Below are 11,327 nucleotides of genomic sequence, written 5' to 3' on the forward strand. Positions count from 1 at the left end.
CTCGCCCTCCCGCCCCCGCCCCCGCCCGGCCCGGCCCGTGCCCCGCCCAACGGAGCTGCAGCCCCTGGCGCCCCCTGCCCCCCGTGGCGCGGGCTGGTCGGACCCTGAGGCGGTTCCTGTCACGTCGGGAGAACGCCCGGCTGTGTCCTCCCGCGGGGTGGGGAGGGGGCCGCTGCATCCGCGACTGCGACTGTATCTCACGTAGAGCTCATATACGTGTGTGTGTGACCGCGAATGTGCAGGTGCATGCCTGTGTATGTGTGCATGCATGAGTGTGCATATGTGTATGCACGTGGGTGTGCATGTGTGTATGCACGTGCATATGAGTATGCATGTATGTATCCATGAAGGTGCAGGTGTGTGTGTATGCATGTGCTTGCGTATATGTGTGCATGTATTACCGTATTTTACAGTGTATAGGTTGACACTGTATAAGTCAATCCCATATTTCTGTACAACGTTATGATTTTTGTAGCTCCATTGTGTAAGTTGACACTGCCTCGGTGTGCGAGGCACTGGAAACCCAGGTAGGCTTGTGGGAAAGGCAGTGTGCTGGTTGGCTCCTGGAAGTTGGATTGGGCCCTTGGGAGCTCAGGCAGCACACTGCTCACTGGCAGCCTGCCCAGCCCAGCCCCTGGGGGACACCACCGCTGTGGAGGGAAGGACCAGGCCCCCCCACAGCTCAGGGACTGGCCAGCCCAGCAGCAGCTCACCACCCCCTGGCCACAGGGGGATGCCAAAAGTAGGATCCGGCCACTTGCCACTTCTGCCTTCAGCAGACTCCTGTGGCCAGCCGGATGCCTGGCACCTCCCAGGAAGGGACTGACTTGCCCCAGGGACAACAAATAGGTGCTTTTAGTAAATACTAACCAGCATTTTTTAGGGTTTTTTTAAATAACATTTTTTTTTTTTTAAAAAGTAGGCCAACAGAAAACACTACGTGTATTCCAAGACAAGCTCTGTTTTAAACACTGCAGTGAAGTCCTTAGTTTGGATGGTATTCAGTGTAGATTTCTGTGCAACACTAATCACATTAAAATATTTTAAATTAAAGTTGAAAATGAATAGCACAGTTCCCTCTGTTTCTTGTTGTTTAGTGCATTACATCCAGTTTCTTCAGTGCTGCCCCCACTATTTTGAATTGCCTCAGTTTTTTAATGACAACTCATTAGTTCACTGTAGCGGTTGTTATTGGAAAGTATTCAATTTTGACTTCTGGACTGAAGACAAATTATCCTTTTGGCACTTAAATACATTTAGGGAATAGGGAATGGTCTGAGTTTTAGCACATGAAAGAGCCTTTTTTTTAAACAATGGAGAATGAGCTTCTCTTCTCTTCTCTTTCTTTAAGTCTTGTTTAAAGAAGACTTAGGGGAGTCTTGAGGTTTGGGGAGAACTTGAACAGGTTTTTGGGGAACAAAATCTATATTTCTTTAATGCCCACTCTAGCACAATGGTACTCAACCTTTCAAAGACTTGGGGCCCCCCTGGAAAATGTCAGCTCTTACTTTTCACTATTTTTTTACTACAAAAAATAATAGTCTTTCCTGCCTAGTACAGGGGGGCTGGACCCAATGATTTTGCAAGGTCCCTTCCAGCTCTTTACGATCTATGAATCTATTAAATATATATTTTGAATGGACCTCAGTCACCTGCTTGAAGCAGGTTAATTCCTGATTCAAGTGTCTCAGTCAAGTGTTTGGCTAACATGATCTTAAAAATGTCCAAGCATGGAGATTTCCCAGCCTTTTTCTTCCTAACATGCAACCTGCAATTTAAGAACAGTGCTCCTTGTCCTATCCTCTGCAGCCACAGTGAATCTCTATCCTTTTGATATTGGCCTTTCTGGTATTTGAAGACTGTTATCAAATCCAAGTTCAGTCTTCTTTTCTCCAAAATAAATAATCCCAGTTCTTTCAGCCTGTCATCATAAATCATGTTTCACAGGTCTCTAATAATTTTTGTTGCTCTCCACTGGATTCTTTCTAATTTGTCCAGTGGACTTCCTTTTCACAAAGACCTAATTTCTCCCATTCTTTCTCTACTAGACTTTCAACTCCCTTCAGTTCTGCCAGTCTTCTAGATCAGGCCTGTTAAAACCTATCTCACCATTCTTTCACTTTGCTCCTTCCCTTTTTGATATTATCTTGCTATAGTCCATTGTAATGGGCTGAGGCACAAACATTAAAAATAAACAGCCTTTTCAGTTCCTTTGTTGCTTTCTGTAATAAGAATCTAGAGCATTAAATTGTACCATAGATCAGACGCATACAAGGGAAACCGGAACAAATGAAAAGGTGTTATATTGTACACTAAAATAGTTTTTTTAAGCCAATTAAACCTTCTAATTGAGATAGAGATTTCTACTTCACTGTGGGGTGCATATTTCCTTCCTCCTAGAATCATATAATACCATCAACTAGTTAAATATTTAACTTTCTTCTTGTGTAATTTCTATTTTATTCATTTAATGGCACAAAATAATTTGTTTTGAAGATTTTCAAATACTAAACATAATTCACATTTAACTGAGTTCTAATACACTTTTATATGTTTAATTCAATATTAAGGTGCCTCAGCACACCCAACCTGGTAAAATACTTGATGTGTTAATATATTCGCAATATACTTCACTTATGTGCATACTGGATAAATGCATAATTCACTTTACTGCATAACATAGTGCCAGTCTCAATTTGTTACCTATCACGTTGTAATAAACTAGTTTTCTGCATATTGGATGCATGCATGGACCAATTAAACGAATAATATATTTCAGCCTCACTGTCTACTTCATAATTTAATTATCTTCGAGTTAACTGTACATTACCTATTATCATGTAACTAACAGCACTCTGTTTAACAGCACTAGAAACAGTAAAGGAGAAGCAGCTGTTGAAAATGGTACTATTAAAAGCCTTAAAAAAGATCGGGCTAGTCAGTTTTGGGCCCACTAATAGCACAGCACTGAAGTGCTGAAATAGTGCTTGTTAAAACTACAACACTGAGAATACTGTGCATTTAGCAGCCCTAAAACTGGCTACGTTATTTCATTTTCAAAGCTTCTACTAATCAGTTTTAGAAGCCTTGAAAGAAGGAAGAATTAGTGGCTATTAATATTGTGGCACTGACAGCACTCTAAGCCAGAGCTGTCCAACTTCCATGCTCTATGGGCCATAACCAGTTATCCAAAGTTTCTATATCATTCATGTTTTCATTTATGAGAGCAACAGAAGTGGAAACCTCCTCACATACAAGACAGCAATCAGAGAGAGATGGAAAGAATATCTTGTAGAACTGTAAAACTGTCCAATACCTACAGTGCCAGCACAACAAGAAATATATTCATTAGCTGAACCAAACATAGAAGAACCATCTTTTGTCGAAGTGAAAACAGCCAAAGCAAAACTTAGGAACAGTAAGGCACCAGGGGAACTGATGGTATCTCAGCTAAAATGATAAAATATGGAGGACAAGAGTTTTATAAACAAATCCATAAATTAATTCTCCTTATTTGGAAGTAATCAATTTTTACCTTATGATTGGTAGCCTTAATATGTCCCATCTTCAAAAAAGGCAGCAAACTGGAGTGTCAAATTTACCCCTATTAACACCAACTTTTATTCTGTAACATTTTACTACAGTGCTTACTAATTTACACACAAAACATTCTGGGAGAATACAAGAATAGATTGAGTTCTGCAACAATAGATTGATGACAGACCAAATCTTCTCTCTAAGACAAATTGTTGAGAAAAAAATGGGAATATAATCAAAGTTTACACATTCTGTTCATCGAGTTCCAGAAAGCTTATGATAGCATACAAAGAGAAAGTCTGTGGGGCCTATTAGCTGGATTAAGAATTCCCAACAAACTGATTGAACTCATTCCTAGTCAACCTGGCACTAGAAAAAGCAACCAGGAGCATAAACAACATGAAGAGAGGAATTCAACTGAATGGAGAGCATAAAATCCTCAGATATGCTGGTGATAAGTGATATGCTCATAAGTGATAGCCATACCCTGCAGGTCACAGCAGGGCAAACCACAGTCTCTCTGGACTGCACACCCCATAGATGCCCCTTCCCAGCTGTGGCGCTGTGTGCTTGCAATCCCCCATGCACCACTTGCCCACGTGCTTCCCCACTGCTACACTTCATGACCGCCCTGCTACACTGTGACTCACACCATTATGCCGCACGCTCACAAAGCTCTCCCCACCTCTGCACTGTGTCCTGCAACCCCCGCCCCGTCAGATCTCACCCCATTCCCCACTGCACCGTGTGCCCCAGGCTCACCCTCAGCTTCCCACACTGCCCCACCTCCTGGAGCCATTACAGGAAGCATCAGCAGGAGGATGGGGAGGAACTCAGAGACTCTGGCTGCTGTTGTAGCCAGAGTGATGGAAGGAGCAGCGTGAAAGCAAGTGACTGGCGGCCACAATTTACCCCCTCATCAATCACATGCTGCTTGCAGGCCACCATTTAGACAGTCCTGCTCTAAGCAATGCTTGTTTATGAATCAACTCTCCCAACCACGGTACTATTTGTGATCCAAAATCATCCCTATGACATGTACAATAACTGCTGTTTTGGAGAGTAATATTAGGAATGAGTTTTTGCACTTTAATCATGTTTAATGAAATCCTTTTTTGTTTACATTGCTTTCTTTTGCTTTTTCACTAATTTCCGTTCCCTTTCTCTGCATCTGATTCTCTGCTTTTAAGTTGTATTTTACTTGGTGTGTGCTACCCTGTCCCTTTTCCTTTCTCTCCCCACACGTACTTACAGATTACCCATTATACTTCTTCCATATGCCCCTGCTGCGTAGGCCATAAGGAAGTCTGCTAAATTGGACCCTCATCTTTGTGAAGCCAGTTAGAAACAATCACATAGATTTTGTAATGAAGAACTTTGGATCTTATAAATAAACAATGGAAGCAAGAAATTGGCTCTGTAGTACCATCCTTTAATTGGGGTCATGCAGGAACTCCTCATGGGAGTTAGGTGTCTAAATACATTTTTAAAAATCTGGCCTTGCCTGGTAAAAATGGGTACTCTGGGTTAATGTGGCATAATTTAGATCCATACTAAAAATTAATATTTTTGGTTAGATAGAACATTTGCAATTTTTAATAGAACACTTGCAATTTTTTCTCTGAAATGTGATTTTTGTATCATTTTGTATTCTAATATAAGTGTAGGAAAAAGTTTTTTGAAGATTACAGGTCTGGAATTTACTTCATGTGCAACAATTCATTGGGCTCTAAGTGTGTGTATTAGTCTAATATTTATATAGTAGGCAACTGTCAATCTTCTGGATCATGGTGTATGTGTAAGAGGTCTAGTCAGTTGCCTAATGAATCCACTTGTATGGAGTCCTGCACCATCACACCAAGAGCCTCAACATGTATGCCTGGGCAAGAGTTTGGAGGAGTGGAGGCTGTCCAAGACTTACCATTTCATCCTTTACCCCATTGAGACATAATCCAAAGGCCAGACAGAGTCCAGACGTTCAGTGCATCGATAGTTACAGTTTCTGCCAGAGAACAACAGATAACAACTGATGCTGATTACCTAATGCCTCAGCAAGGGTTTGTTCCTTTCCGAGTGATGCCCCTTATCCTTTCTCCAACCAAGAAGTACCCAGAAAGCAATAAAGGCTAGGGTTTTGAGGTGCCCTATACATGCCTTACTCTTGAGGTTGCAACATTGTGATAGGACCTACCCTACCACAAATAGTCCCACTAAGTGCCACCAGGCCCTCCAGTCAGATGCAGTTTATGGTCCTACTTAGGACCATATACATGATGGTCTTTCCTCTTTTCATTTATACTCTTCAAAACAAGCTGAAACTTCTAAACTACTTCAGGTAGCTTGGTATCTATCTCTTGTAAATAGCCTGCATTTTGTGAGTTCTGATATAGGGTAGTTGGGCTTGTTTCTGTTAGTAATTTTGTTTGTTTTTGAAGAGTTTTTTGTCTGTGTGTATTAATGGGTTTAGGAGGACTACAGAGAAATGCATGTAAAAACCAGCATAAATTATACAGAACATGGGAAGACAAATCTTTCTTAAGTATATAAAGTACGGTGTAGCATATAAAGTTAACATATTTGAGGAATTAGATTTTGTTTAATAGTTTCATAGATGTTAGGGTCAAAAGGGACCTATTAGATCATCAAGTCCGACCCCCATGCCCTGGGCAGGAATGAGTGCTGGGGTCAGATGACCCCAGCCAGGTGTCTGTCCAATCTCCTTTTAAATACCTCCAAGGAAGGGGACAGCACCACCTCCCCTGGAAGCTTATTCAATATTTTGGCAACCCTCATCATAAAGAATTTTTTCCTGATGTCCAATCTGAATTTGCTCTCTTCCAGTTTGTGGCCATTATTTCTAGTTACCCTGACAGGCGCCCTGGTAAACATTGTATCTCCCATTTCTTGTTGGCCCCCCCGATGAGTTTGTAGGTGGCCACGAGATCACCTCTCAGCCTCCTCTTGCGGAGGCTGAAGAGGTTCAGGTCTCCCAATCAGTCCACATAGGGTTTTTTCTGTAGGCCTTTAACCAGCCCTCCTCTGAACCCTCTCCAGGGCATCCACATCCTTCCTGAAGTGCGGTGCCCAAAACTGGACGCAGTACTCCAGCTGCAGCCTGACCAATGCTTCATAGAGGGTAATTATCACCTCCCTAGACCTATTTGTGATGCACCTACTTATGCAAGAAAGGGTGCTGTTAGCTTTACTTATTACCTCATCACACTGGTGTCTTGTGTTCATTTTGGAGTCAATTACAACTCCAAGATCCTTTTCTGCAGTTGTGCTACTTAGAATGGTACCTTCCAGGCTATAGGAGTGTTGATGATTCTTCCTCCCCAGGTTGCAACACATTACACTTATCTGTGTTAAACTGCCTCCTATTCTGTTCGGCCCATTTCCCCAGCCTGTCCAGATCAGCCTGGATTCACTCCCTGCTGTCTAGTTTGTGTACCTCCCCCCATAGTTTGGTGTTGTCAGCAAACTTGGACAGGGTGCTTTCTACGCCCTCGTCCAAGTCACTAATGAAGATATTGAATAGCACCAATCCCAGGACAGAGCCTTGGGGGACTCCTCTGCCTACATTTCTCCAGGTAGAAACTGACCTGTCCACCACCACTCTCGGTGCATCCCATAAGCCAATTTTCTACCCACCAGACTGTGTAATAATCTACATTGCAACTGTTTAGCTTATTTATAAGAATTGGGTGTGACACTGTGTCAAAGGCCTTTTTAAAATTTAAGTAAATAACATCTACCTCTATTCCTTCATCCAAGCATTTTGTGACCCGGTTGTAAAATGAATATTGTTGCCACATGTTTTCATAGTTGAAAAGCCGAAGTGGTTGGTTAGTTATTTCTCATGAGCCCAATTCGGGAAACTCATAAGCATCTCCTCATCCTATTACAGAAGTCATTTCAGAACAGTCTTAATTTTATCATGTGCTTTAGTGCCATCTTGGAGAGAGAGATTATTCTATTTATTTCAGCCATTACTTACACATGTAAAACTATAACCTCGTCTCTGTACTTATTCATAGTCTCCCATTGACTTAAAGAGAACCAGGATTTTATAGTTCATAATATTTCAAGCCTGAAGCGTCCAGTAAATCATCTGACTTCCTGTATAGCTCATGATATTTAAACACTTCACCCAGTTACTTCTGGAGTCAGCCCCATAACTTGTGTTTAGTTGAAGCATGTCTTTGAAAAAGGAGTCCAGTTTTAATTTGAAGATTTATAGAGAGGAAGAACCCACCACTTCTGATAACTTGTTACAATGACTAGACATTTTCACTGTTAAAAATCTGTGCTTAATTTTTTTATGAATGTGTTTGATTTCTGGCTCCAGCCATTAGTTCTGTTATGGAGCTTGCTTTCGATTCCAGAGCAGTGGTTTTCAACCTGTGGTCTGCAGACCCCTGGGAGTCTGCAGACTATATCTAAGGGGTCCACAAACAATGACTATGATCAATCAAAAATATGCGAATACAAACACTTACAAGTCAAAGGGCACCTCCATTTGAAATTTTTTAGGGGTCCACAAATCAAAAAGGTAGAAAACCACTGTTCTAGGGCCTTTTGAAACTAGGTATTTTGTTCCCATGAAGGTACTTAGCTACTGAACTTACCGCTTGAACTTCCTTTTGATAAACCAAGAAGATTGTACTATATACAACTCTCACTGTATTTTCTTCAGCTGTCAAACATTTCTGTTTCCCTCCTTTTCAGTTTTTCTGCATCCTTTAAAAAAGGGAACACTAGAACTGCATGCATTGCTTACCAGTGCTCCTTCTGGCTCATTGCTTTGAAAGTGAGTGTTCATCTTAAAATGGTGAACAGGGCTGTTTCTAAATACCAGCTTCTCTATTGGAGTGATAGTAGCAGTTCACTCAAGAGAATTCCTGTAAGAATCAGGGAATCATGTTTCCATCTCCTGAAACATTTCTTTTCCTTATCAGAATATACCAAAAAAAAGAATAATTTGCTATTGGATAATGTTAAATCAATGAGTATGACCATTGGTTAGAGATTCAGTAAGTGTTTTTTATCAACCTGTGAAAAGGCCTTGGAAGAAATAGGATTGTTGAAACTTCAAATTAACTAGATTCAAGGGTTTTTGTTCTGCTTTGTAAAAAGAAAAGTTCAACAAGTCAAGGGTATGAGTGCTCAAGCTCTCTGGAATCAGTTTTAAATAGCTCAGATTTGTCAGTTGTATAAAGAAAAATAAAGTTTTGTCTCCAAGGAGATTTCTAGTATGATAGACTAAATGTCATGATGATGTGAATAAGTGGCTCTAAAAATGCGGTAAAAATGCATGTTTCCTAATACATTTCCACAAAAATGATTGAAAATGTCTTGGGACTTATTTAAGCAATTTACAGTATTGTTTAAAAATGTACAGCAGGACACATTCAGTACAGCCTTTTGTAGCTCATTAGCAATTTCTTTAATGAGGTTTATTTTAAGTGATAGATAGTTAAGGTAACAGACAAGTGACAGATTGTTTGTCTTTAATGATTTCCCTATTTCAGGCCCATTACAAAGCAATTAGAAATCTGACAGCATTTTCACTCTGCATTACTGATCATCTAAAGTGATGAGAAATGAGAGGTGATGAATATTAATTGTATATTTTCATATGATTATCATAAATTATTACCTTGTCTAATGTGCTGCAGGTAAAGTAAGAGCAAAAGAGGAAAATTCAGTCAGATACGATAATTTGAAAGATTGTGTGACTTAGTGTCTGCTTTTAACTGTAGTGTCAATCTATCTAAAGTATCTGTGTACTTTTCCATAAAAAGTCTCCATGTTTGAGCTTAGCATGTAATTTTCAGTAATTTTAGTGCGTATCTATTAAAATTGTGTTCATCAAAACTACTTTAAAGTCTGCAAATTAAAGCACTTGTAAGTTAGAAAATGGTTTCCTGTACAACTGTATTTAAGCCCCTTTGCATGTCTGAATTGGACATTGTAATGCAGTCTTCAATTACACATTTTTTTCCACAGGATTCAGTGCAGAGGATGGACAATGCGATTGAATGGGTAATTATTTCATATTACATTTTATTATCATGATCAGTCTGTGGCCCCATTTCTCATATGCTGCATACTATTCAAACTATAGTTGAAGACAGTTATTGTTCTCATGGGCATCAATATGACATTAAAGTGTCTTACCTCTTTACAAACATTAATGCATTTATTCTCATAATACCCTTGTAAGGTGAGATGGTTTTATTAGTTAGTTCTCTTTTCCACTGCTCTATTTTATCTCTGTGGGAACTGAGCCACAGAGATAAAAACATCGAAAGTAAAAACAAATTTTTGATGCCTAGTTTGAGAATGTTAGAGCCTAATTGCTTAGAATTGGCAAGCAATTTTTACTACTTAAATATTTAGAAAAAAATTCCCATTGGTTTAATTTGCATTTGTCAAAAACTGCAAAACAAATGCCAGAGGTCCCAAGGTGACGTTCCAAATTTTAGAAACTGAGGAACACCCAGTGACCCTTTCTGAAAAGTTTGTTTTATGCAACCTGCCCAGCATCACACAGGAAATTGTTTGTGGAGCCAAGGTAAAATCTAATTCTCCAATTACTGCCCTTTCTCTTTTTGCGTTACACATCCCTACTTCATCCCCAGAACAGATCTATTTTGTCTTCTGAATGAGACAGAGATGCATGGAAAAAGTAGTATAAGATCATGTTATAAGGTTACATAGGCATTTACTAAATGTTGCGTTCTTGATTTTGCAGCTTTAACATTATTTTAATACAGCTTTTAGGTGTAACTTGTTTTTAAGAAACTTAAGAATTGTAGAGATGCTAATTTCATAATACGGAACTACATTTATATCCCAAATGAGCAATCTTAAATGAGTAGGCTTTGGATCTTTAGTTTCATAGCACAGTTGTCTGACATGAGCTTGCTGCATAACTGCTAGCAGCAGAGAGCCATTACCCTCTACATAGATGAGATAAGAGGGAGATTAAACATGCACCATGGGTATGTACAAGCATTACATTTAGATCAGCCTAAGTAAATGTAGGTCACTCTAAATGCCCAGTTGTGCAGGTGTTCACAGAGCCTAAATTGCTCAAAATATGGCACTCTAAGTTCACTTTAGAAGGTGAACTTGGTGGCAACAGCAGTGGTGGTCCCTCACAGTCGAAGATGATTACTCCCAGGGGTCATATTTAAACTGCAGTTTTTACCTCCTAGCCATCAGGCACAGGTGGTGAGCAGCAAGCGATGGGGCCCCACCACCTGTCAGCGGTGGTGAGGAGAGGGCGGGCTTGCAGGGGAAACTCCAAGATTAGAGAAGTTGCCAGGCACTTCCAGCGCAAATTCCAGAGATTCCTACCTTAACTGGATTTCCTCATTAATGTTGGTTTTCTTTGAGAGATGGCTGCCGAAGTATGCAAAGTGTTCAGCATTATCCAGCTCTTGTCCATCAATAAGTAGCTTTGCTGGGGGAGTTGATTGGCCAGAGCAGACTGGTGAAGCACTTTTGTTCTTGTGATGTTAAGGGTCAGTCCCAGGCATTGATATGCTTGAGAGAAGCAGTTAAGAGCTATTTGTAGGTCCTTCTCAGTATGTGCAACAGCAGCACAATCATCTGTGTACTGAAGTTCTGCAATTGAAGCCAATGTAACTTTGGTTTTGGCACAGAAGTGGGAGAGATTGAAAAGGTTCCTCTCCATCCTGAACTCGATGCCAATGCCACGAGGCAGACGGTCATGGATAAGCATCTTGATGACTGCAAGAAAGATGGAAAACAGAGCTGGT

The sequence above is a fragment of the Alligator sinensis genome, unplaced genomic scaffold, assembly GCF_000455745.1.
Source record: "Alligator sinensis unplaced genomic scaffold, ASM45574v1 scaffold439_1, whole genome shotgun sequence".
Taxonomy (NCBI): domain Eukaryota; kingdom Metazoa; phylum Chordata; order Crocodylia; family Alligatoridae; genus Alligator; species Alligator sinensis.